General features: G+C 41.3%; 1 protein-coding gene across 1 annotated transcript in view; it reads right to left on the bottom strand.

The window, feature by feature from the left end:
- Positions 1-21,926, bottom strand: part of LOC134480490 (uncharacterized) — a 447,240-nt gene that overhangs the window by 256,302 nt on the left and 169,012 nt on the right. The window lies entirely within an intron of this gene.

Here is a 21,926-nt window from a genome sequence, read left to right on the forward strand (position 1 = left end):
GTAGAGCTGTCTTGTTTCCCAGCAAAGGATCATACATTGGTGAAGGACTAGACTCTTGTTTTTGTTCACTATTTCAGACTTTCCCCATAGTGTGCAGCTTCTTCTAATTGGAGCGGTCTTCACCATAACCTGAGTGACTTCATGCCCAAAGCTAGAATCATAGGAAATCTCCATAACCAGGATCCAAACCAACAAATTTTCTCTCCGTAATGTGATTGTGCCACAGATATTTGAGTAAGTAAGTAAAAGCTTGCATGGATTATCTCACACTGAATCAGAATGCATGGAAGGGCTCCACCCTACGGTACACTTTTAGTCCTTGGCTGATGGACATCTGGATAGATTCTCCTTCAAGGCTGCTCTGGGACCACTACAACACTGATGCTCCCTAGTTGCAATTGTAACACCTACTCCTTGTTGTGGAATCACTGGGTTAACTAAAACGTCTGTTCCACTTTCTGAACATGGCTTCTCATAGGGCTACCTGTTCTTATATTCCCAGACCCATCTGAATTTCGTCATTTCTCCTAACCCCATTGAGGCTGAAATTACCTGAGAGAAAATGATGTTGATTTACAGCACTTGCAGAATGGTACACAGATAACATAGGGGAGTGCTTTGGATTATCTGTGCACCTAAAGGGGCTCCTGAAACTGGCCTGTTCTTGCACCACAGCATAGCTATCTGACTTTTGCTTGATGACAATGCAACTCCAAGCAAATCAAATTCTCAATGAGTAAAATCCAAGCCAACTCCCAGGGGAAGCTGTAGTTGCCAAGGTAGCTGGAAAGAAATGGTAGCAGGCAATGTGGAAAGCAACCTTGGAGAAGACACAGTGAGTGACACAACCTTCCAGTGGGCTTTCACAATTCACAAAGAAAAGAGAAGCAACATAAACTCATGGATTTTTCTAGAGAAGCCTTGCCCTTACCTCCCAGTACTCCATTCCTTTGATGTGCTCCAAAGGATTTCAATGCAGATGAGTAGTTTTGCCCACAATCACTTGAAAATCTAACTTTTCAGGTGTTTTTGTGTCCTCATTTTTTGGGGTTACATTTCTAAAGGACTTTATTGTCCTGCTTCTACACCATAACAAAAAGAGACCTGCAAGCTCCAGGCCTGTACCATTTGTTACCCCTGTGAAACACGACTCACTTGAACATATTTCCTACTCCTTCCCCACACTTCACAAGATAATTCGGTTACGAATTTTTTGAAAACTGAATAAGTTAATAAATTAAGTGTTCATTTGCTCTACACAGCTAGATGGAGATGCCAAATGACTGGGCAGCTGTATTTCATGTTTCATGGATGTAAAGTGAAATCTTAGATATCAGTTCTCAGGAAACTTGGAAATAGAGGGAAACACAGGTTCACTACTGCAAACACACACACACACACACACACACACACACACACAAACACACATACACCCTCACACACCCTCCTATATATAAAGTCCCATACCAAAAAGACTTGAAAAATCACCCAGCATTAGAAAAACACAGCGTGAACCTCAACATGGTCAGCCACTGCTGATAAACACACACACACACACACACACACACACACACACACACGTGCACACACACACACACAGAGACACACAGACATACAGAGATACACACTCGCAAGCACAAATGAAAACATTGCTGTTACGCAGCACATTTCCTGTTGAGTGAGGAATTAGTGGGAGCTATGCTGTGTACAAGTCTCTTAGACTCAAGCAAGCTGTGCTGCCCTGGCCTGTACTCATTTCCACTTCAGGAAACCTTTCTATGCAGATACTTGCTGGTCTGACAAGTAAGTGACACGTTCTGCACAGATAGCCTAAACAGCACATCAAATTCCCAAGAGAGAGATTTCTAGGAAAAGACTCCATCAAGCGCTATGCTGACTCATCATAGGCCCCACTAAAACTACCCTGTTTCCTTCATAGAAGACCTTGGAAGCATCAGAGAAGACAGTGTCTCATGGTCATTTACCAGGAACTTTTCATCACATTAGATTTCATGTGATATTAAAACAACCTCAATGTCAGTCAGAAGGAGGCTAAAGGAATAACATACAGTGACTTTTCTGAAATGCAGCACTGTGTACAATATTGAGAGGGAATCTATCCTGAAAGAATGCAGTGACCATGATATAGTCATCAGAGCAATGTCAGCAGAGGGATGCACTCTAAGATTCCATGCAAAATCATGGTGAAGCCCATAAGACAAACCAGAGTCTTCCCGGGAGATACCTCAGTTCAGGTAAAGTGTTCCAGTTTGCTGGCTTTGGAAAGTTGGTGAATAACTGTCTGTGAACTTGGTACTTCATCCAGATGGTACACAAGACGCAATGGTTTGTTAATATTCTTGAGAGTATATTGAATCAAACCTTTCCTACTAATATCCTAACAATAACAAAGGTAATAGGAGGCTACACATCTATTCCATTAGTTTTCAGTTCTTCTCAGAGCTGCAATGTAGAAGCCCACAAAGCTGGCAAAGTTAAGGACATATCCACAGACTCCTCTTTGGGTACAAACTGATAGGCAATTTCAAGGCTTAAAGTCATTCTCTCTGTCTCTTTGTCTGTCTGTCTGTCTGTCTGTCTCTTTCTTTCTCTCTCTCTCACAGTTTGCTGCTGCACACACACTGCATTCTTTTGTGCACTCTGCCTTTTTTATTGCAGTTTTCTCTTTTCAAACTCCCACAATCATGCACACGTCTGTTTATTACCCTTTCACTCACACACACAATCTTCATACACAGCTCATACATATCTCACACACACCACATGCACTCTCCTGTCACGCACACACACAATCTTCATAAACACCTCATACATATCTCACATACACCACATGCACTCTCCTGCCACGCACACACACAATCTTCATACACACCTCATACATATCTCACACACACCATATGCATATTCCTGTCACGCACACACACACTCTTCATACACACCTCATACATATCTCACACACACCACATGCACTCTCCTGTCACGCACACACACACTCTTCATACACACCTCACACATATCTCACACACACCACATGCACTCTCCTTTCAGGCACACACACAGTCTTCACACACACCTCACGTTCTCTCCTCACTCATTCTCACATGCTCTCCTCATGCTCTCTCCCTGGCTCTCACATTTGTTCTCAGACTCGCTCTCTCATTAGCTCCCTCATTTGCTCCCTAATTCACTCTTCACATTCTCTCTCCACTCACTCTTCACATGCTCTTCTCATGCTCTCTCATTCGCTCTCACATTTGTTCTTACATTAGCTCTTTCATTTACTCTCTCATTCACTCCCTCATGCTCTCTCTCATTTACTCTTCACATGTTCTGTAGCCTTTCTCTTGCCCCAGTCCTTTATTCATGATGCAAAAGCGGGTAGAAAAATGAAATTTTTTAATCATTGACAAATCAGATGCAAAGAATGACTATATCTCACCAAGAACTAAGAACTACAACTGTTCCCCAAAGTTTCAGGCTTCCCTTATACCCAGGCCTGTGGCCAATATAATAATAGTTGTAAACTTATCATTATTTAAACTTTAATTCTTTACTTTTACACTTCAGAGTCCAAAGGTCCGAGGTCAGCTAATTGCATTTTCCTGAGACTCTCTAATGATAAATGACATAGGCAAAACTGCCAGGCAGTGGCCAGAAAGAATCAAGTTAACCCTTAGCACAGTCATTCCACTAGCGTTCTGTTCCTTGCACACAATGACACTCATAAGAGTTCCAGTAGTTTGACTTAGTTTACTAGTATATAATTTTATATATTCTATACTTCCTTAACTAGTCTGTAATATTATATGACTTATTTCAAAACTTCAATAACTTTTTTCCTTTCCTAGTGCCCGATTGTTGGCTCTAATTCATTTTCTCTTATTTTCTTCAAGCTGTCTTTGCAAGTCAAACCTTAATCTGGAACTTCAATTGTGCAGTTATTACATTTTTTCCAAGATAAGAATACACAATATGCACCTGGGCCGCTAGGGCTGTGCTGTGCTGTGCCCCTAGCATCAATTTCCAATTGTCTAAGAATCATAACCTCAAGGAACATCTAGTTTCACAGAATTCACCAGAGCAGAAGTAGAAAGACGTAGGAAAGTCAGACACAATAGAATAATTGTGCACACCAAGGCCACCTGATAGGCAGTCACACACAAATGAAATCTATACAGCCGTTGTCCAGGGCTAAGGTTTGGAGAAATGGAAACAACCAGTTTTTAAAAAGAACTACTGCGGGCTACTGAGATGTCTCCATCCCGGACTGCTGCAGGCAGCCTCTTATTTCAGATGGTGGGTTCGTGGAGAGATGTGTCTTCTGCTTCTCAGGTTTCCAGAAGCCACCCTACTTTACAAGGAGCTGCTGCAGGCTTTTGAGATATCTCCATCCCGGCCTACTGCCTGCAGTCCCAGTCATTGTATGTTGTCCCCAGCATTAGCCAGAGCAATCAGACAAAAAGAGGAGGTCAAAGGGATACAGATTGGAAAGGAAGAAGTCAAAATATCACTATTGAGGACGATAGAAGAGTACACTTGATTCACCCCAAAAGTTATACCAAGGAACTCCTAAGCCTGATAAACAACTTCAGCAAGAGCCTGGGTATAAAATTAACTCAAACAAAGAAGTAGCCTTCCTCTACACAAAAGATAAAGAAGCTGTGAAAGAAACTAGGGAAATGACACTTTTCATAATAGTCCCAAATAATATAAAAATACCTCAGTGTGACTTTTATCAAACAAGTGAAAGATCTGTGTGACAAGAACTTCATGATCTGAAGAAAGAAATTGAAGAAGATCTCAGAAAATGGAAAGAACTCCCATGCTCATGGGTTGGCAGGATGAAGATAGTAAAAATGGCCATTTTTCCAAAACTGACCTATAGATTCAATGCAATCCCCATCAAAATTTCAAATCAATTGTTCATAGGGTTAGAAGAAATAATTTGCAAATTCATTTGGAATAACAAGTAACTCAGGATAGCTAAAACTATCCTCAACAATAAAAGGACTTCCCTGGGAATCACCATCCATGAACTCAAGCAGTTTACAGAGCATTAGTGATAAAAACTGTATGGTATTGGTACAGAGAAAGGAAGATAGACCAGTGGAATAGAATTGCAGACCCAGAAATGAACCCACACACCTATGGTCACTTGATTTTCGACAAAGGAGACAAAAACATCCAGTGGAAAAAGGATAGCATTTTCAGCAAATGGTGCTGGTTCCACTGGAGGTCAGCATATGGAGGAGTACAAATCATTCTCTTCTTATTGCCCTGGGCAAAGCTTAAGTCCAGGTGGATCAAGGACCTCTACATCAAACCAGATACACTTAAACTAATAGAAGCAAAAGTGGGGAAAAATCTTGAACACGAGGACACTGGAAAAAATTTCCTGAACAAAACACGAATGGCTTATGCTCTAAGATCAAGAATAGACAAATGGGACCTCATAAAGGTACAAAGCTTCTATAAGGCAAAGGACACTGTGGTTAGGACAAAACAGCAACCAACAGATTGGGAAAAGACCTTTACCAATCCTACAACTGATAGAGGGCTAATATCCAAAATATACAAGAACTCATGAAGTTGGACTGCAGGGAGACTAATAATCCTATTAAAAATTGCGGTTCAGAGCTAAACAAGAATTCATAGCTGAGGAATATGGAGTGGCTGAGAAGCAGCAAAAGAAATGTTCAACATCTTTAGTTATGTGGGAAATGCAAATCAAAACAACCCTGAGATTCCACATCACACCAGTCTGAATGGCTAAGATCAAACACTCAGGCTATAGAAGATGCTTGCACGGATGTGAGAAAGAGGAACACTCCTCCATTGTTGGTGAGATTGCAGACTGGTACAACCATTCTGGATATCAGTCTGGAGGTTCCTCAGAAAATTAGACATTGCACTAGCTGAGGCCCAGCTATACCTCTCTTGCACATATACCCAAAAGCTGCTCCAACATACAACAATGCACACCCTCCACTATGTTCATAGCAGCCTTATTTATAATAGTCAGAAAATGATAAGATCCCAGATGCCCTTCAATAGAGAAATGGAAACAGAAAGTGTGGTACCTCTACCAAATGGAGTACTACAGAGATATCAAAAACAATGACTTCTGGAAATTCATAGGCAAAGAGAATGAACTAAAACATATCATCCTGAGTGAGATAACCCAATCACAGAAACACACACATGGTATGCACTCATTGATAAGTGGACATTAGCCCAAATGCTCAAATTCCACAAGATTCACAGACCAAATCAAATTCATGAAGGATGACCAAAATGCTGATGCTTCACTCCTTCTTTCAAAGGGGAAGGAGAATACCCGTAGAAGGGATAAGGAGTCAAAGTTTAGAACAGAGCCTGGAGGAATGGCGATTCAGAGTCTACACCACGAGTGGCCTATACATATACAGCCTTCAAACTAGATAAGGTGGATGAAGCTGAGAGGTGCATTACTGACAGGAACTGGATATAGATGTCTCCTGAGATTCACAGCCAGATCATGTCAAATACAGTGGCGAAAGCTAGCAGCAAACCATTGAACTGAGAACTGGACCTCATTTGGAGGAATTACAGAAAGATTGAAAGAGCTGAAGGGACTTGCAACCCCATAAGAACAACCATGGCTGCCAAGCAGAGTTCCCAGAGACTAAACCAGTACCAATCACTATACAGGGACTGTGCCATGGCCTCATCTGCATGTGTATCAGAGGATGGCCTTCTTGGGCACAAATGGAATGAGCAGCCCTTGGTCCTGCCTAGGCTGGGAAAGTGGATGGATGGGGAAGGGAATACCTTATAGAAGAGAGAGGACGATGGTATTCAGACTTATTTCTGGAAAACAAGGAAGGAAGAACATTTGAATTCGAAATGAAAAATATCCATAAGAAATTCAACAGCAACAAAATGTTGGTTCAAAAAAAAAAAAGGCACAACCAAGATACAGAGAATTGTATGCCTCTGGTTTTCTTCAAATATGCTCAGGGCCCAGGTAGGTTCTGGACCCAGGCTGGACCAAGCAGTTTACTGCCCCTGACTGTTCCTCTATTCCTGTTTCCAGAGGCAGCATGCAGATTAATATTGGGCCAGAGATGTGGGCAGAGCTGGGCCGAAGTGGCTTTCTGTCTTTGGTCTCAGGATTATCTGCATTCCAGGGTGTTCAGCACTCTCTGCCCTGGGATTTGGGTGCAGGCTTCCCGATTGTTTTAAACTCCCTTATACCATGTTTATATATCCTGGGAGATATTACAGAAAAATTAATGTTTATCCCATTAATTTGTTCAACACTCTCATCCACGGAGTATAACTTAGAGGTAACTATATATTTGACAGCAAGCATACACAATGGGTAATGTATGCATGATGAAGTTGCAATTCACAGAGTTGGGAACACAGTGAACAGTGACTGTATAAATGCCTTTGAATCTCAGTCTGACTGGGAAGTGATTTTGATGCCCAGTCCCCATGAGAATGCAGAGATCCATCCCTCCCTGATAGCTGTGGGACTTCAGATGTTGACACTGATGATCAATAAAGAAGGTTCTTAAGAGTGAAGAGTTTGAGATTACTTCTTTATTGACCAGAATACATCCAATTTACTTGATAGTAACCAGATGCAGGTAGTCAATATATACAGTCTATATCCTTATCAAAATAGAAAACCAAATGAACAAAACAACAACACATAAATAACAAAATTTCAAATGAATAGAAGGAAAACCAAATAACCAAAATAATCAAAACTCAACCAAACTTTAAATAGAGGAAGTATGCTAAGCATTCTTTTGCTGCTCCTTTTGCAGAATAGACTTATAGCCTGTGGCTTGCCTTGGAGACATACTAGACAAGCAGTTACTGATGGTAATAATCTTTTCAAGAGGAGTGGGAGTAGGTCCGTTTTGTTGGAGTGGGGACATTAAGGAAAAAGCCATCTAATACTCAGTATAAATGATATTACAGACTTTGTCTCAAAGTCTTTCCAATGTTGTGAACTGATCTCCATGAAACTCTTCTGGATGACCCATCAGGACAAGTACAAATTTACACGTGCACAGTCTTTCTGGATGACCAGCAGCTCTTGATTGATGTGCATCAGCACTTCTCTGAGTCCCTCCAAAAGTGCACACTTGCTGGAGAGAGGTGAGGTGAAAGTAAGGCCTATTAAATTGAAAGAAATCAAACTAAAGGAGGAAAATGCAGTCCACAATTGCTATGTACATTACAGATGAGACGCAATAGTGGTGTATTTGCTGTGCACACTTAGTTCTCCTCCTGTAGCTGTTCTCACCAAGGGAGATCTTGCCCTGCTGTGTGTCATGTTCGAGTTTCTGCTGGAGAATTTCAGACCTAGCAGAGCAAGGGAATAAAGATTTAGTGAGTGGTTGTCAATTCAGCTCTCCCTCTTACATCAGCTCTATTCAGTTGGACAATCCAGCATGACCTGTCAGCTGAGGTCAGTCCCTGCATCCCCAAATGTCGTAGAGTACCTGGGCTTGGATTTATATCTCAGCTTTTCAAACTGCTAGAATTTGAACTGTGGATTGTACTGGAATTAATACAAAAATGGTCATATTTTGTCACTGGTCCAGGTTTATTATATTGAATAATAACATTGTAGCTGGGTCTGAATCTGAGTTCAAGAATGGTATGAGCAACCTAGAATACCATGTGGATTCCTTCTGGAGAACATGCCCAGGATTGAGGTGAAAGTTCTGATTATGTCAGCACTGAAGGAACCTGCCTAGGTTCAATTTGTAACCACTGAATCTGCAAATACACAGAGAAGCCATCTCACTTCAAATTCATGCTCACCGCACAGATCCTGTAATCACTGAGAATGTGCTCACAGCCTACACAAGGAACAGTAAAGTTTATTGTGATGGACATACATAACAGCACCCCTGTAACACTATGGTTATTGTAATGCAATTTGTGAGACGACAGAAGAGAAAATGTCCTCAGATCTTATCAGAGACTTAACAGGAAGAAAGAAGTACAAAATACAAAGAAATCCTGAGGATTATACATATTGTGTCATGGACAAAATTCCCATAAACTGTACCAGAACAATACTCTGGGTAGTTTTTAGGTGACGGATGGGGAAAACCTTGTCAGTGATCAGCCATCCACAAAGGATAGTTATATAGGGACAGGAAATCCAATTGGCTTCTGCCAGTTTGTGTTCCTACCTGATCTCAAAAATATCAGAATGCTTCTACAGTGTTCCTCCCAAGTCACTTTCCTAGGTGATTGGTTCTTTCTGCTTCAGAATGTCCTGCATTCTTTCCTCTAATCCTTCCTTATCGTGGTCATCAGATGAGTGTACTGTCAATGGAAGCATGCATGCATGTGTGCACACACAAACACACACACAGACACAGACACACTAATACAAACTCGCAAACACACAAGACGTTTGTGTTTACACAATATAAACATAGTACATTGCAGTGTTTACTTTCCCTTTTAATGCTTAATATAATGATTCCCCAGGATACTCTGGAGGCATAAAAACAAATGTTGAGTGGGATATGTATATAGTGGTCATAGGCTATAGACAGCTCAGTAAGTGATGTGCTGTCCTCCCATAAACCGACATTGAATCAGGGTTCTTTCCCTATAACCAATCTGGCTTAGCAGGTTCCCAAGGCTGAGTAGAGCAGTCTTGTTTCCCAGCAAAGGATCATATGTTGGTTGTGGACTAGACTCCTGTTCTTGTTCACTGTTTCAGACTTTCCCCATAGAGTGCAGCTTCTTCTAATAGGAGCTCTCTTTACCATAGCCTGAGTGACTTCATGCCCAAAGCTATGACCCCAGAATCTTAGGAAATCTCCATAGCCAGGATCCATATGAACAATGTTTCTACCTATAATGTGATTGTGTCACAGATATTTGGTGTAAATAAATAAATGCTTACATGGATTATCTCACACTGAGTCATAATCCATTGAAGGGCTCCAACCTCTCCTACAGTTTCCTTCCTTGGACCACTAAAACCCAGAGCTCTAGTTGCTCTAGTTGGACACCTATTCTCTTCTCTGGGATCTCTGGGTCAACTAACACTTCTGTTCCACTTAAAGAACATGGCTTCTCACAGGCCTTTCTGATGGTCCACTAACAGACCCGTCTGAATTTCATCATTTCTCCTGACTCCATTGAGGCTGAAATTAACTGAGAGAAAATGATGTTGATTGACAGCACTTGCAGAATGCTACACAGATAACATAGAGGAGCGCTTTGGATTATCTGTGCACCTAAAGGGGTTCCTGAAACTGCCCTGTTCTTGCACCACAGCATAGCTATGGGACTTTTTCTGGATGACGATACAATTCCAAGCAACTCAAATTCTCAATGAAAAAAATCCAAGCCAAACTCCCAGGGGAAGCAAGGTAGTTGGAAAGAAATGGTAGCAGGCAATGTGGAAAGCAACCTTGGAGAAGACACAGTGAGTGACACAACCTTCCAGTGGGCTTTCACAATTCACAAAGAACAGAGAAGCAGCATAAACTCATGGATTTTATAGAGAAGCCTTGTCCTTACCTCCCAGTACTCCTTTCCTTTGATGTGCTCCAAAGGATTTCAATGCAGATCAGTAGTTTTGCCCCTAGTCACTTGAAAATCTAACTTAACAGGTGTTTTTGTGTGCTCTTTTTGGGGGGGTTGCATTTCTAAAGGACTTTATTGTCCTGCTTCTACACCATAACAAAAAGGGTCCTGCAAGCTCCAGGCCTGTACCATTGTTTAGGACTGTGAAACACGACTCACTTGATTATATTTTCCACTCCTCCCCCACACTTCACAAGACAATTCTGTTGCGATTTTTTTGTAAACAGAATATATTAATAACAGGTGTCCTTTTGCTGTACAGAGCTAGATGGAGATGCCAAATGACTGGGCAGCTGTATTTCATGTTTCATGGATGTAAAGTGAACTCCTAGAATTCTTTTCTTATGAAACTTGGAAATAGAGGAAACACAGGTTCATTACTGAAAACATACACACACACAAACACACAGACATACACAGATACACACTCGCACGCACAAATGAAAACTTTGCTCTTGTGCAGCACATTTCCTGTTGAGTGAGGAATTAGTGGGAAAAATGTTGTTTACAAGTCTCTTAAACTCAAGCAGGCTGTGCTGCCCTGGCCTATACTCATTTCCACTTCAGGAAACCTTTCTATGCAGATACTTTCTGGTCCTACGAGTAAATTACATGTTGTGCACAGATAGCCTAAACAATACAACATCAAATCCCCAAGAGAGAGATTTCTAGGAAAAGACTCCATCAAGCTCTATGTTGACTCATCATAGGCCCCTCACTAAAACTACACTGTTTCCTTCATAGAAGACCTTGGAAGCATCAGAGAAGACAGTGACTCATGGTCATTTACCAGGAACTTTTCATCATATTAGATTTCATGTGACGTTAAAACAACCTCAATGTCAGTCAGAAGGAGGCTAAAGAAATAACATACAGTGACTTTTCTAAAATGCAGCACTGTGTACAATATTGAGAGGGAATCTATCCTGAAAGAATGCAGTGCCCATGATATAGTCTGCAAAGCAATGTCATTAGAGGGATGCACTACAGGATTCCATGCAAGATCATGGTGAAGCCCATAAGACAAACCAGAATCTTCCTGGGGGATACCTCTGTTCAGGTAAAGTGAAGAAATCTAATCCTTATTTTGAAAATAGCTGAATGGTTTAAGAATGTGTTGAGAAAATAAAAGAGGGGGCTCCACCTGGAACTGGACGAATGATGCAAAGACTGCTGGACAGCACAAAAAAAGGAAGCTTCATGTTTGTTGAGAGACCTAGGCTTAAAGGACTAAGTTGGATAATGACTGGACAAAATTGCATGTCATGAATTGGCCTCACCGCATGCTCCCTAAGATGCAGGTCAGCACAGCAATGCACCTTTCTTGGTGAGAATTGGGGGTACATATGGATAACTTTGTTCTTGAAGTCTCAAGTCTCTCATGCCAACCCTCAGCCTTTGAGAAACCTTTTCCACATCCTTGCTCTTCTAACCAGCTTCAGGTTGTAAGGCCCAGTTATGAACTCTCCAGGAGCACTCAAATAAGACAGGACTGACATGCTGCTCCTCAGGCTCTGTAGTTACCCAAGATCTATGAAGCATGAAGACACCATCTTCATATACAGGGAGAAGAGGAACAACAAAAGCCACCACAAATGACAATAAGAACCATTTCTTTGGCATTTCCATGAGGGTCTCCTCCTTGAAAAGTACTTACTTCCTGGAGTCTCACAAGATCCCTGTAAAGAAAATGAGCTCCAGACTTTTGCTTCATCCCTCAAAGCCCTGTTCTAGTCTAAAGAGGGACTCCCACATAGCACCCTCCACACATAATGGCATGTAGTGCTGTGCTGTGTGATCAACCTATCTCCCTTAATAAACTGCAGATTCTCGAAGAGCAGGACCATTTGCTTTCCAAACATGTAGTTTCCTGAAAAGGGGCTATCTCCACAGAAAGCCTTGTAAACCATCACATGAATGAACACTTGGATGAGACCTAGGTCAGGACATGGATCAGTCAATAGACAGTAACATTGGTTTGTCTATGTTTATGGTAAGACATGAGGACAAACTGACCCTGAGGTCTAATCCTACCTGCTGTGGCTTGGCTCTGGGATCACAGATGTTCATTCCGGCCTCTTCACAGAACCTCTTTGCCTGCACAGAGGATGCTGGGAGTTCAGTCTGCTCCACCAGCAGTTCTCTCTTCTCATTCAGCAAAATCTGTATATTGTTCTTCAATTGAGCTTGTTCAAGCAGGATCTGGGAGTGCCTGATGCTGAACCACAAACAAAAAATGGTAAATCCCAGCCAGCCTCTATTTGCCTGTCACTCCTGCAAGTCCAGTCATCCCTTCAAGGGTCCTCATCCCCAGACATCCCCAGAATAGAGCCACACTATACAGGTTAGCATCAATTAGAGGAGGTCAAATCCAGAGGACACATCCCTGTGAATCAAAGTACTTCTGAAAATCCTGACACTAAGACGGTTTATATAAATCAAGGTAGAAGAAATGGTCCATAAGGGAGCTCATATGTCCTTAGCATGCTGAAGTCATCTGCAAGTAGAGGTCACATCCCCTCTGAGGGAGGATAGAAGACCCAATAGCTGTACAAATTTTCCATGTGTTTCTCATGGATCATAGACAACCTGTCAGAGTCCTAGAGATTAAGAGTTGATTGATATTCCCATCATGGTGCAAACCTTTTCTATCTAGAGGATCCTTAATGGGGAAAATAACGATTGAGGGTCTTCTACACCCTTCACATGTAGGACAACTTTTCCAAGAGCTACAAATCTAAGACCCTTGCCACAAGGCAGGCTTCTTGTTAAGAGTCAGACACTACAGAACCAGAGCCCTGACTTTGGTTCAAAGTCATACAGGACAGAAGCATTCCCTGTCTAGTGCTGGGTTCTCATCTCTGTCAGCTACTCACCGGTAGGAACTGTTCACTTGTATGAGCTCCTTGTACCTCTCCATGGCATCACTTATTGAGTTGGTCATCATTTGCATAGCCATCATTCTCATCTCATGTTCGGATTGAAGGACTGGCAATTCGACATCCAGCCTGGGTTAGGTCATGGCCAAAGGAACAAATAATGTTTTGAACTCATGATTTCAGAATTAGGTGAAGTGTAAATAAAAAATATATAATAAAAAATTTCAAATTCAAGGAATGGTGGAAGGGAAGAAAGTGCCAAACTCAAAAGCCAGACCAAAACCCAACAGTGAGGCTTAATCCACAGAAAATATTTCCATGTAAATAAGCAAACATTTGTTTTGAAATAAGGGCTCCTTGGAATCCTGGGGAGATATGGTTCTGCAAAGACTCACTATATAGGAGGGGCAGAGCCCGAGAGCTGCCTGTTTGGGAATAACAACGGTCAAGACCACAGTGACCATTTCTAGGTCACAATAAACAATCCCTGGATAGTTAAAAAAATAAAAAACTGAAGATCAAAGCAGGTGAAACAAATTAGGTGAAATCAGACTGTTCTCTCGATTACTTAAACTCAGTATGTACTACATATTTGCTCCTTCGAAGTATTTGTACTGTTTAAGTTTATTATCCTGGGCACAGGACAACAGAGTCACGGTACCAGTTGGAGGGACCTGACCTTCAAGAGCTGGCCAGGTGAGCATGATGGAAATGACTAGTTCAGGAAGAAGATTCCTCCAGTCTGTGCCACAGCTTTGAGCCCAAGAGAAAGCTGTGATGACATTTGTCTTGTTTTGAAAGCAGGTATACTCAATCCTTGGTTTCTATCGTTACATGAATTCTCAGAGGGCATAACTATGTTTGACAGGGAAGAGGATTTATAGCACCTCCTCCCCTCGGGAGAGTCCTGGGTGCCACCAAGGTATACAGAAGGAGCAAAGTGCTGTGTTGATCAATGTGAGGCTCCACGTACTCATCACTATCATGACCTGCAAACTGTTGATCAAACAAATCCTCAGACCCCATCAAAGGTCCCAGACGTCCTGATCCTGAGTAAAACACCACATGTACTTCCACATACATACATACCAACCCATATCCAAACACATTTAGAATGTCAACTACATGCATGGAGGTGCCATAGAATCAGTGTATAATGAACAAATTCGGAGGAAAGAGTGATGACGTGCAGGCATTTCATTCACACACACAGTTGCAGCAAGTGTGACCAGGTCCTTCCAGCTGCTGACAGAACCAACGCTAATCCAAGGAGCTCAGGGTCAAGTACAAAAGGTTGACCCTAAACACACAGCACCTAGCTTATCTCACAAGCTAATGCCTGCCAAGGCTCCTTAAAATCCAGGATGAGAGGTGAAACTCTCTCGTGCTATGAGGAAATCTCGGGTTAGCAGAGAGAGAGCAGAAGACAGTGAACAGGTTACTGGGCATAATGACTACCTGTGGTCCCACTCATCATAGATATAAAGATCCAGGATTTGGTAAAGTTCATCCCTCTCGAATTGACACTTCTGGATTTCAAATTTGAGTTCCTCCAGTTCCTTTAGACACTCCTCTTGGGTACTGATGACATTTTGGGATGATGCCTTCCTACCAAAACCTGTAGATAGATAAACCAAGTGAATTTGCATATTTGATGGCCCATGGGCAGAAAAGGAGGTTGAGGAAGGGGAAATGGTAGAGTCTGTGTGAATCCCTGAAAGAGCAGAAAAGCTTTCTTAAAGGTTGATTCTTAAGCTATGTCCCTCTTCCCAACCTCTAATGCCATACTCGTACCACACTCACTATTACAGGACATTTACACTAATACACCACATTTGTATTAGTCTTCTGCAGCTGGCTGGGTATTTTCCATGAACCCAGTCATACTTAATGCTAACCATAATAATAACATCAATAATGGAGGGATTCGAGGCCATCGCTCCCAAGAGCATACCAAGTGTGCTTTTCTGTGATTGGATTACCTCACTGTGGATGATATTTTCTAGTTCTTTCCATTTGCCTATGAATTGAACATAGTCATTGTTTTTGATAGCTGAGTGGTACTCCATTGTGTAGATGTACCACATTTTTCGAATAAATTCCTCTGTTGAAGGGCATCTGGGTTCATTCCAGCTTCTGGCTATTATGAATAAGGCTGCTATAATGCTATAAACTTAGTGCAGCATGTGTGTTTGTTTTATGTTGGAGAATCTTTTGGGTACATGCCCAGGACAGGTATAGCTGTGTGCTCAGGTAGTGGAATGGCCAATTTCTGAGGAACCTTCAGACTGATTTCCAGAGTGCTTGTACCAGTTTGCCATCCCAGCAACAATGGAGGAGTGTTCCTCTTTCTCCACATCCTCACCAGCATCTGTTGTCACCTGAGTTTTTGATCTTAGCCATCCTGACTGGTGTGAGGTGGATTCTTAGGGTTGCTTTGATTTGCATTTCCCAGATGACTAAGGATGTTGAGCATTTCTTTAGGTGCTTTTCAGGTATTCAATATTCCTCAGCTGAGAATGTTTTCTTTAGCTCCGTACCCCATTTATTAACAGGGGTGTTTGGCTCTCTGTACTCTAACTTCTTGTGTTTTGTGTATACTTTGGATATTAGCCCTCCATCAGATGCAGGATTGGTACAGATTCTTTCCCAATCTGTTGGTTGCCTTTTTGTCCTAATGACACTGTCCTTTGCCTTACAGAAGCTTTTCAGTTTTATGAGGTTCCCCCATTTGTCGGTTCTTGATCTTAAAGCATAAGACATTGGTATTCTGTTCAGGAAATTTTCCTTAGTGCTCATGTCTTCGAGACTCTTCCCTACTTTTTATCTATTACTTTTAGTGTATCTGGTTTGATGTGGAGGTCCTTGATCCACTTGGACTTAAGGTTGGTACAGGGTAATAAGGATGGGTCAACTTGCATTCTTCTATATGCTGACCTCTAGTTGATCCACCACCATTTGTTAAAAATGCTATGTTTCTTCCATTGGATGTTTTAACTCCTTTGTCAAAGATCAAATGACCATAGGTGTGTGGGTTCATTTCTGTGTCTTCAATTATGTTCCACTGATCTGCCTGTCTGTATGCCAATACCATTCAAACTATTGTTCTGTAATACTGCTTGAGGTCAGAGATGGTGATTCCCCCAGAATTTCTTTTATTGTTGAGTATAGTTTTTGCTATCCTGGGTTTTATGGTATACGAAATAACGGCAAATTGCATTTTCTACCCTTATAAAGAATTGAGTAGGAATATTGTTGGTGATGGCATTGAATCTGTAGATTGCTTTGTGCAAAATGGCCATTTTTTACCATATCCTGCCAATCTATGAGCATGGGAGATATTTCCATCTTCTAAGATCTTCAATTTCTTTCTTCAGAGATTTGAAGTTCTTGTCATACAGATTTTTTACTTGCTTGGTTCAAGTAACAGCAAGTTATTTTATATTATTTGGGACTATTGTGAAGGGTGTCATTTCCCTAATTTCTTTCTCAGCCTGTTTACCCTTTGAGTACAGGAAAGCTACTGAATTGTTTGAGTTAATTTTATACTTGGACAGTTTGCTGAAGTTGTTGATCATGTTAAGTAGTTCTCTGGTGGAATTTTGGTGTTGCTTAAGTAGACTAACATATCATCTTCAAATATTACTATTTTGACTTCATCCCTTCTAATTTTTTCTCATTGACCTACTTTCATTGTGTGATTGCTATGGCTAAGACTTTAAGTACCATATTGAAAAAAGTAGGGAAAGAGTGGGCAGCCTTGTCTACTCCCTGATTTTAGTTGGATTCCTTCAATTTTCTCAGTTTAGTTTGATGTTAGCTACAGGTTTGATGTATTTTGCATTTTCCTATATTTAGATTCAGGCCTTGAATTCCTGAACTTTCCAGGACTTTATTAATGAATTTTGTCAAATGATTTCTCAGCATCTAATGAAATGATCATGTGGTTTTGACTTTGTTTATATGATGAATTTCGTTGATGGACTTCCGTATATTAAACCATCCCTGCATCCTTGCCATGAGGCCTACTTGATCATGATGGATGATCGTTGGGATGTGTTCTTGGATTCAGATTGCAAGAATTTTATTGAGCATTTTTGATCAATATTCATAAATCAAATAGGTCTGAATTTCTCTATCTTTGATGTATCTTTGTGTGGTTTAGGTATAAGAGTAATTGTGGCTTCATAGAAGGAATTTGGTAGTGCTCTGTCTGTTTCTATTTTGCGGAATAGTTTGGACAGTATTGGTATGAAGTCATCTATGAAGGTCTGATAGAATTCTGCACTAAATCCATCTGGTCGTGGGCTCTTTTTGGATGGGAGATGTTTAATAGCAGTTTCTATGTCTTTATGAGTTATGGGGTTGTTTCGAAGGTATATTTGTTCCTGATTTAACTGTGGTACCTGGTATCTGTATAGAAAATTGTCCATTTCCTTCACATTTTCGAGTTTTGTTGAATATATGTTTTTGTAGTAGGATTTGATGATGTTTTTAATTTCTTCAGATTTTGTTGTTATGTCTCCCTTTTATTTCTGATTTTATTAATTTGGATACACTCTCTGTGACCTATGGTTAGTATGGCTAAGCGTTTATTTATCTTGTTGATTTTCTCAAAGAACCAGCACCTGGGTTTGCTGATTCTTTTGATACTTGGTTTTGTTTGTTCTTGTTTGATTTGAGCCCTGAGTTTGATTATTTCCTGCCTTCTACTTCTCTAGGGTTTATTTAATTTTTTTCTAGAGCTTTTAGGTGTGCTGTCAAGCTGCTGACATATGCTCTCTCTTGTTTCTTTTTGCAGGCACTCAGAGCTGTGAGTTTTCCTCTTAGTGCTGCTTTTATTGTGTCCCATAAGTTTGGGTATGTTGTATCTTCATTTTCATTAAATTCTAAGAAGTCTTTAATTTCTTTCTTATGTCTCCAATGACCAAGTTGTCATTGACGTCAACTTCCATGTATATGTGGGCTTTCTGTCCTATTTGTTGTTATTGATCAGCAGCCTTAGTCCGTGTTTTTTTGATAGGATGCATGGGATTATTTCTATCTTCCTGTATCTGTTGAGGCCTGTTTTGTGACCGATTATATGGTCAATTTTGGAGAAGGTACCATGGGATGCTGAGCAGAAGGTATATCCTTTGGTTTTAGGGTAGAGTGTTCTATAAATATATGTTAAATCCATTTGTTTCATAACTTCTGTTAGTCTTTCTATGTCTCTGTTTAATTTCTGTTTCCCTGATCTGTCCATTGATGAAAGTGGGGTGTTTAAATCTCCTACTATTATTGTTTGTGTGCAATGAATGATTTTTTTGAGATTTAGAAACGTTTCTCATTGTTTGAGACACAACTGCTATATACTTGACAAATGTAGCAATCACGCAGAACATCCGTAGAAAGCCTGTGACCGTTGGCCATATGAGGATGAGTGTCTTTCAAAGATCATCATGATTTTTGGTAAGATCTTCCCTGTAATTGGTGGCATGGCTTCCCACGAACATGGTCCAGTTGTCTAAAATCTACTCCTTGGTAAGCATCTTGTTTTATCTGACCCATACACCAGATGCCGGGCCTCAGTCTGTGCATGGTCATAGTCCTGAGGGAGGATCCAGTAGCGAATCTCATCCTAGTCCAGCTTCCCATCCTTGTTCAGATCTGGGAAATCATTGAACTGCTCCCCAGACAAAACCCAGTCTGTCTCAGGGCAATTGTCCTTGTGAGAAAAAGATGTCCACAATGTACTCATCCTGGCCCACAAAACCATCCCCGTTCTTGTCGATATCCTCCAGGGTTTCCAGAACTACAATCTCCTTCATATGTTATAAATCCTTTTAGTGTAGAAAAGCAATGAACCCGTCCTGAGTAGCTGTCAGGTCACTGTCAAGGCCTTAAACCTCCTCTCATCTCGTGGAGACAACTTCTTAAATTTGTGATGATCAGAGCTATCTTGGAATTCAGCAAGGTTAACCAGGTAGTAGCCATAGGTGGCCTGATTGTATTCTTCCCAGGAGATCTTTTCGTATATGTCCCTATAACAATCCTTCCAGAGTTTAGCCACCTTATGGTTGATGTATCTTTTCTGTACCTGTTTGACCCAAACTTTCAGGTCTTCAGTAGTAACAAGGCCACCTCCATCACTGTCAATTGGATCAACAATTTTCCCCAGCCTCTCCTGCTCTCGACCAGGCTTAGCTATCAAAGATCTTGGAGTCCTCCTTGCCCAGGAAGTCCTCATGATTGTATAAGAAGCTGTGCTAGTCCTCTGGTGGCCACTCGCCCAGCTCTGAATCGGGACAAACCATGTGCTCCTTTCTCATCATGCTCTTGGCCCTGAACACCAGGACCAGTGCCAGCAGCAGCCCATGGGGAGTCCCAGGCTGACACCATACACCACAGTCACGATCAAAGGGAGGCAGCAGGGAAGTAGGGACTTAGAGCACCTTAGCCGCTCTCCATCCCCAGAGAGGGCTTTTGTTACATTTCAAATGTTATCCCTTTTCCTGGTTTCCCATCCACTAAGCCCCTTATAACACGCCTCCCCCTTCTACTGTGAGGGGGTTACCATCCACCCAAACTCCCAGGTCTACCTGCCTCCCTGTTCTGGTTTCCTCTACACTGGGTCATCAAGCCTTGACAAGACCAAGGGCATCTCCTCCCATTTGTGCCCAAGAAGGCCATTCTCTTCTACATATGCAGCTGTAGCCATGGGTCTGTCCATGTGTACTCTTTGGATGGTGGTTTAGGCTCTGGGAGCTCTGGGTGTTTCTTACTGTTGTTCTTATGTGGCTGTAAACCCCTTCAGCTCCCTCAATCCTTTCTCTTAACTCTTCATTTGGGACCCTGTTTTCAGCTAAATGATTGACTCCAAGCATCTGCCTCTGTATTTGTCATGCTCTTAACCCCACTCTTTTGAGCAGATCACCACAGAGCAACGAAGATGTATTGTCTTGGCATGATGATGTAGAGACAAATAGTTGATTTCTTAATTCCTAATGATGGCTATTGTAGAATTCCTAAATTAGATTAGTAACTTTAAGCTTTTATAATAGGACTGCTATTATGTTTTCTCTGGTAGTCAAAATTGCATTGAGATCTCTTCTATTCTTAAAGTGTCATGAGTGAATTGCTTCTCCAATACCAAGGAGTCATCTACAAATTAGAGCCCATCCTAAGAGGGTATAAACCAATTAACCAAAGTTCATAAAAAGAGAACTAATGATTTACTATAGGTGCAAGGACTGAACATAAACAACTGACTGGATTTGCCTATAGGTAATTTCACTTATTCTTTTCTCATAAAAACTACAGCTTTTATCTCTCCATGAATGTGCACAGCCAGTGACAGATGGTGACGGTTTATCCTGATGATTACTCTTCATGGATATGCATGTAAAAATCTGTTGTAAACTGATTATCCAACTTATGATTTGAATTCCTGTGCAAACTTGTGGTGAACTTTTCACTATGTGATGCTGTGTTCAGAAAGATATACAAATGCTGAGGACAAAGAGAGAGAAAGCTTTTTAGACAGAACTGAACTGAAGAGAACAGATCTCAAGAAGAACTTAGAAGTAAAGGCATAGCGTTGAGAGTAAGGCCTTGAGAGTAAGGAAATTATTGTGTCATAAGAGCAAGAGGAAAGGAGATAAGAAGAAGAGAGCAAGGAAAACCTTTTAAGCCAAACTTTATGGAGGCAATCTTTTGTCTTTTAGGAAAACTGAAGAACTTAGAAATAAATGTTAAAATCACTGCTCTTTAGTCTTCAGCCTGGCTCAGTGGCTAGCCTCTGCTCTTCAGTCAGGCTCACTGGCTAGCCTCTGCTCTTCAGTCAGGCTCACTGGCTAACCTCTGCTCTTCATTCAGGCTCACTGGCTAGCCTCTGCTCTTCAGTCAGGCTCACTGGCTAGCCTCTGCTCTTCAGTCAGGCTCACTGGCTAGCCTCTGCTCTTCAGTCAGGCTCACTGGCTAGCCTCTGCTTTTCAGCTGGGCTCACTGGCCTATGGGGACCTAGCACATCGCTTAACCATCTGCTCATGACTGCCTGACCACACTGACCACCTGACCACCCTGACTTCTTAAAGTCATGCTCTAGAAAGAGCACAGGAAACCAAAGAGGAACACCACAGCAAACTTTTCCCATGGGCTCTGCTTAACCTTAAGTGCTTTCATTATTTCTTTAAAAGAGTGAAATATATTTTCGGGAATTCATATGGCCAAGAGAGCTATGCAGTAGTTACTGCTTTATGGAATTTGGTGCTAAATCAAAAGATTCCTTTATTCTATTACGATGTTATCTGTATGCTGTACGATGTATGTTTAGAAAACACAACACTAAATTCCTAAATCTAGATGTTTTAAGACATCAGCTCATGGAGAAACATAACTGCTTACCTATCTAGACTGGCGGTTTTT

The sequence above is a fragment of the Rattus norvegicus genome, chromosome 9 (assembly GCF_036323735.1).
Source record: "Rattus norvegicus strain BN/NHsdMcwi chromosome 9, GRCr8, whole genome shotgun sequence".
Taxonomy (NCBI): domain Eukaryota; kingdom Metazoa; phylum Chordata; class Mammalia; order Rodentia; family Muridae; genus Rattus; species Rattus norvegicus.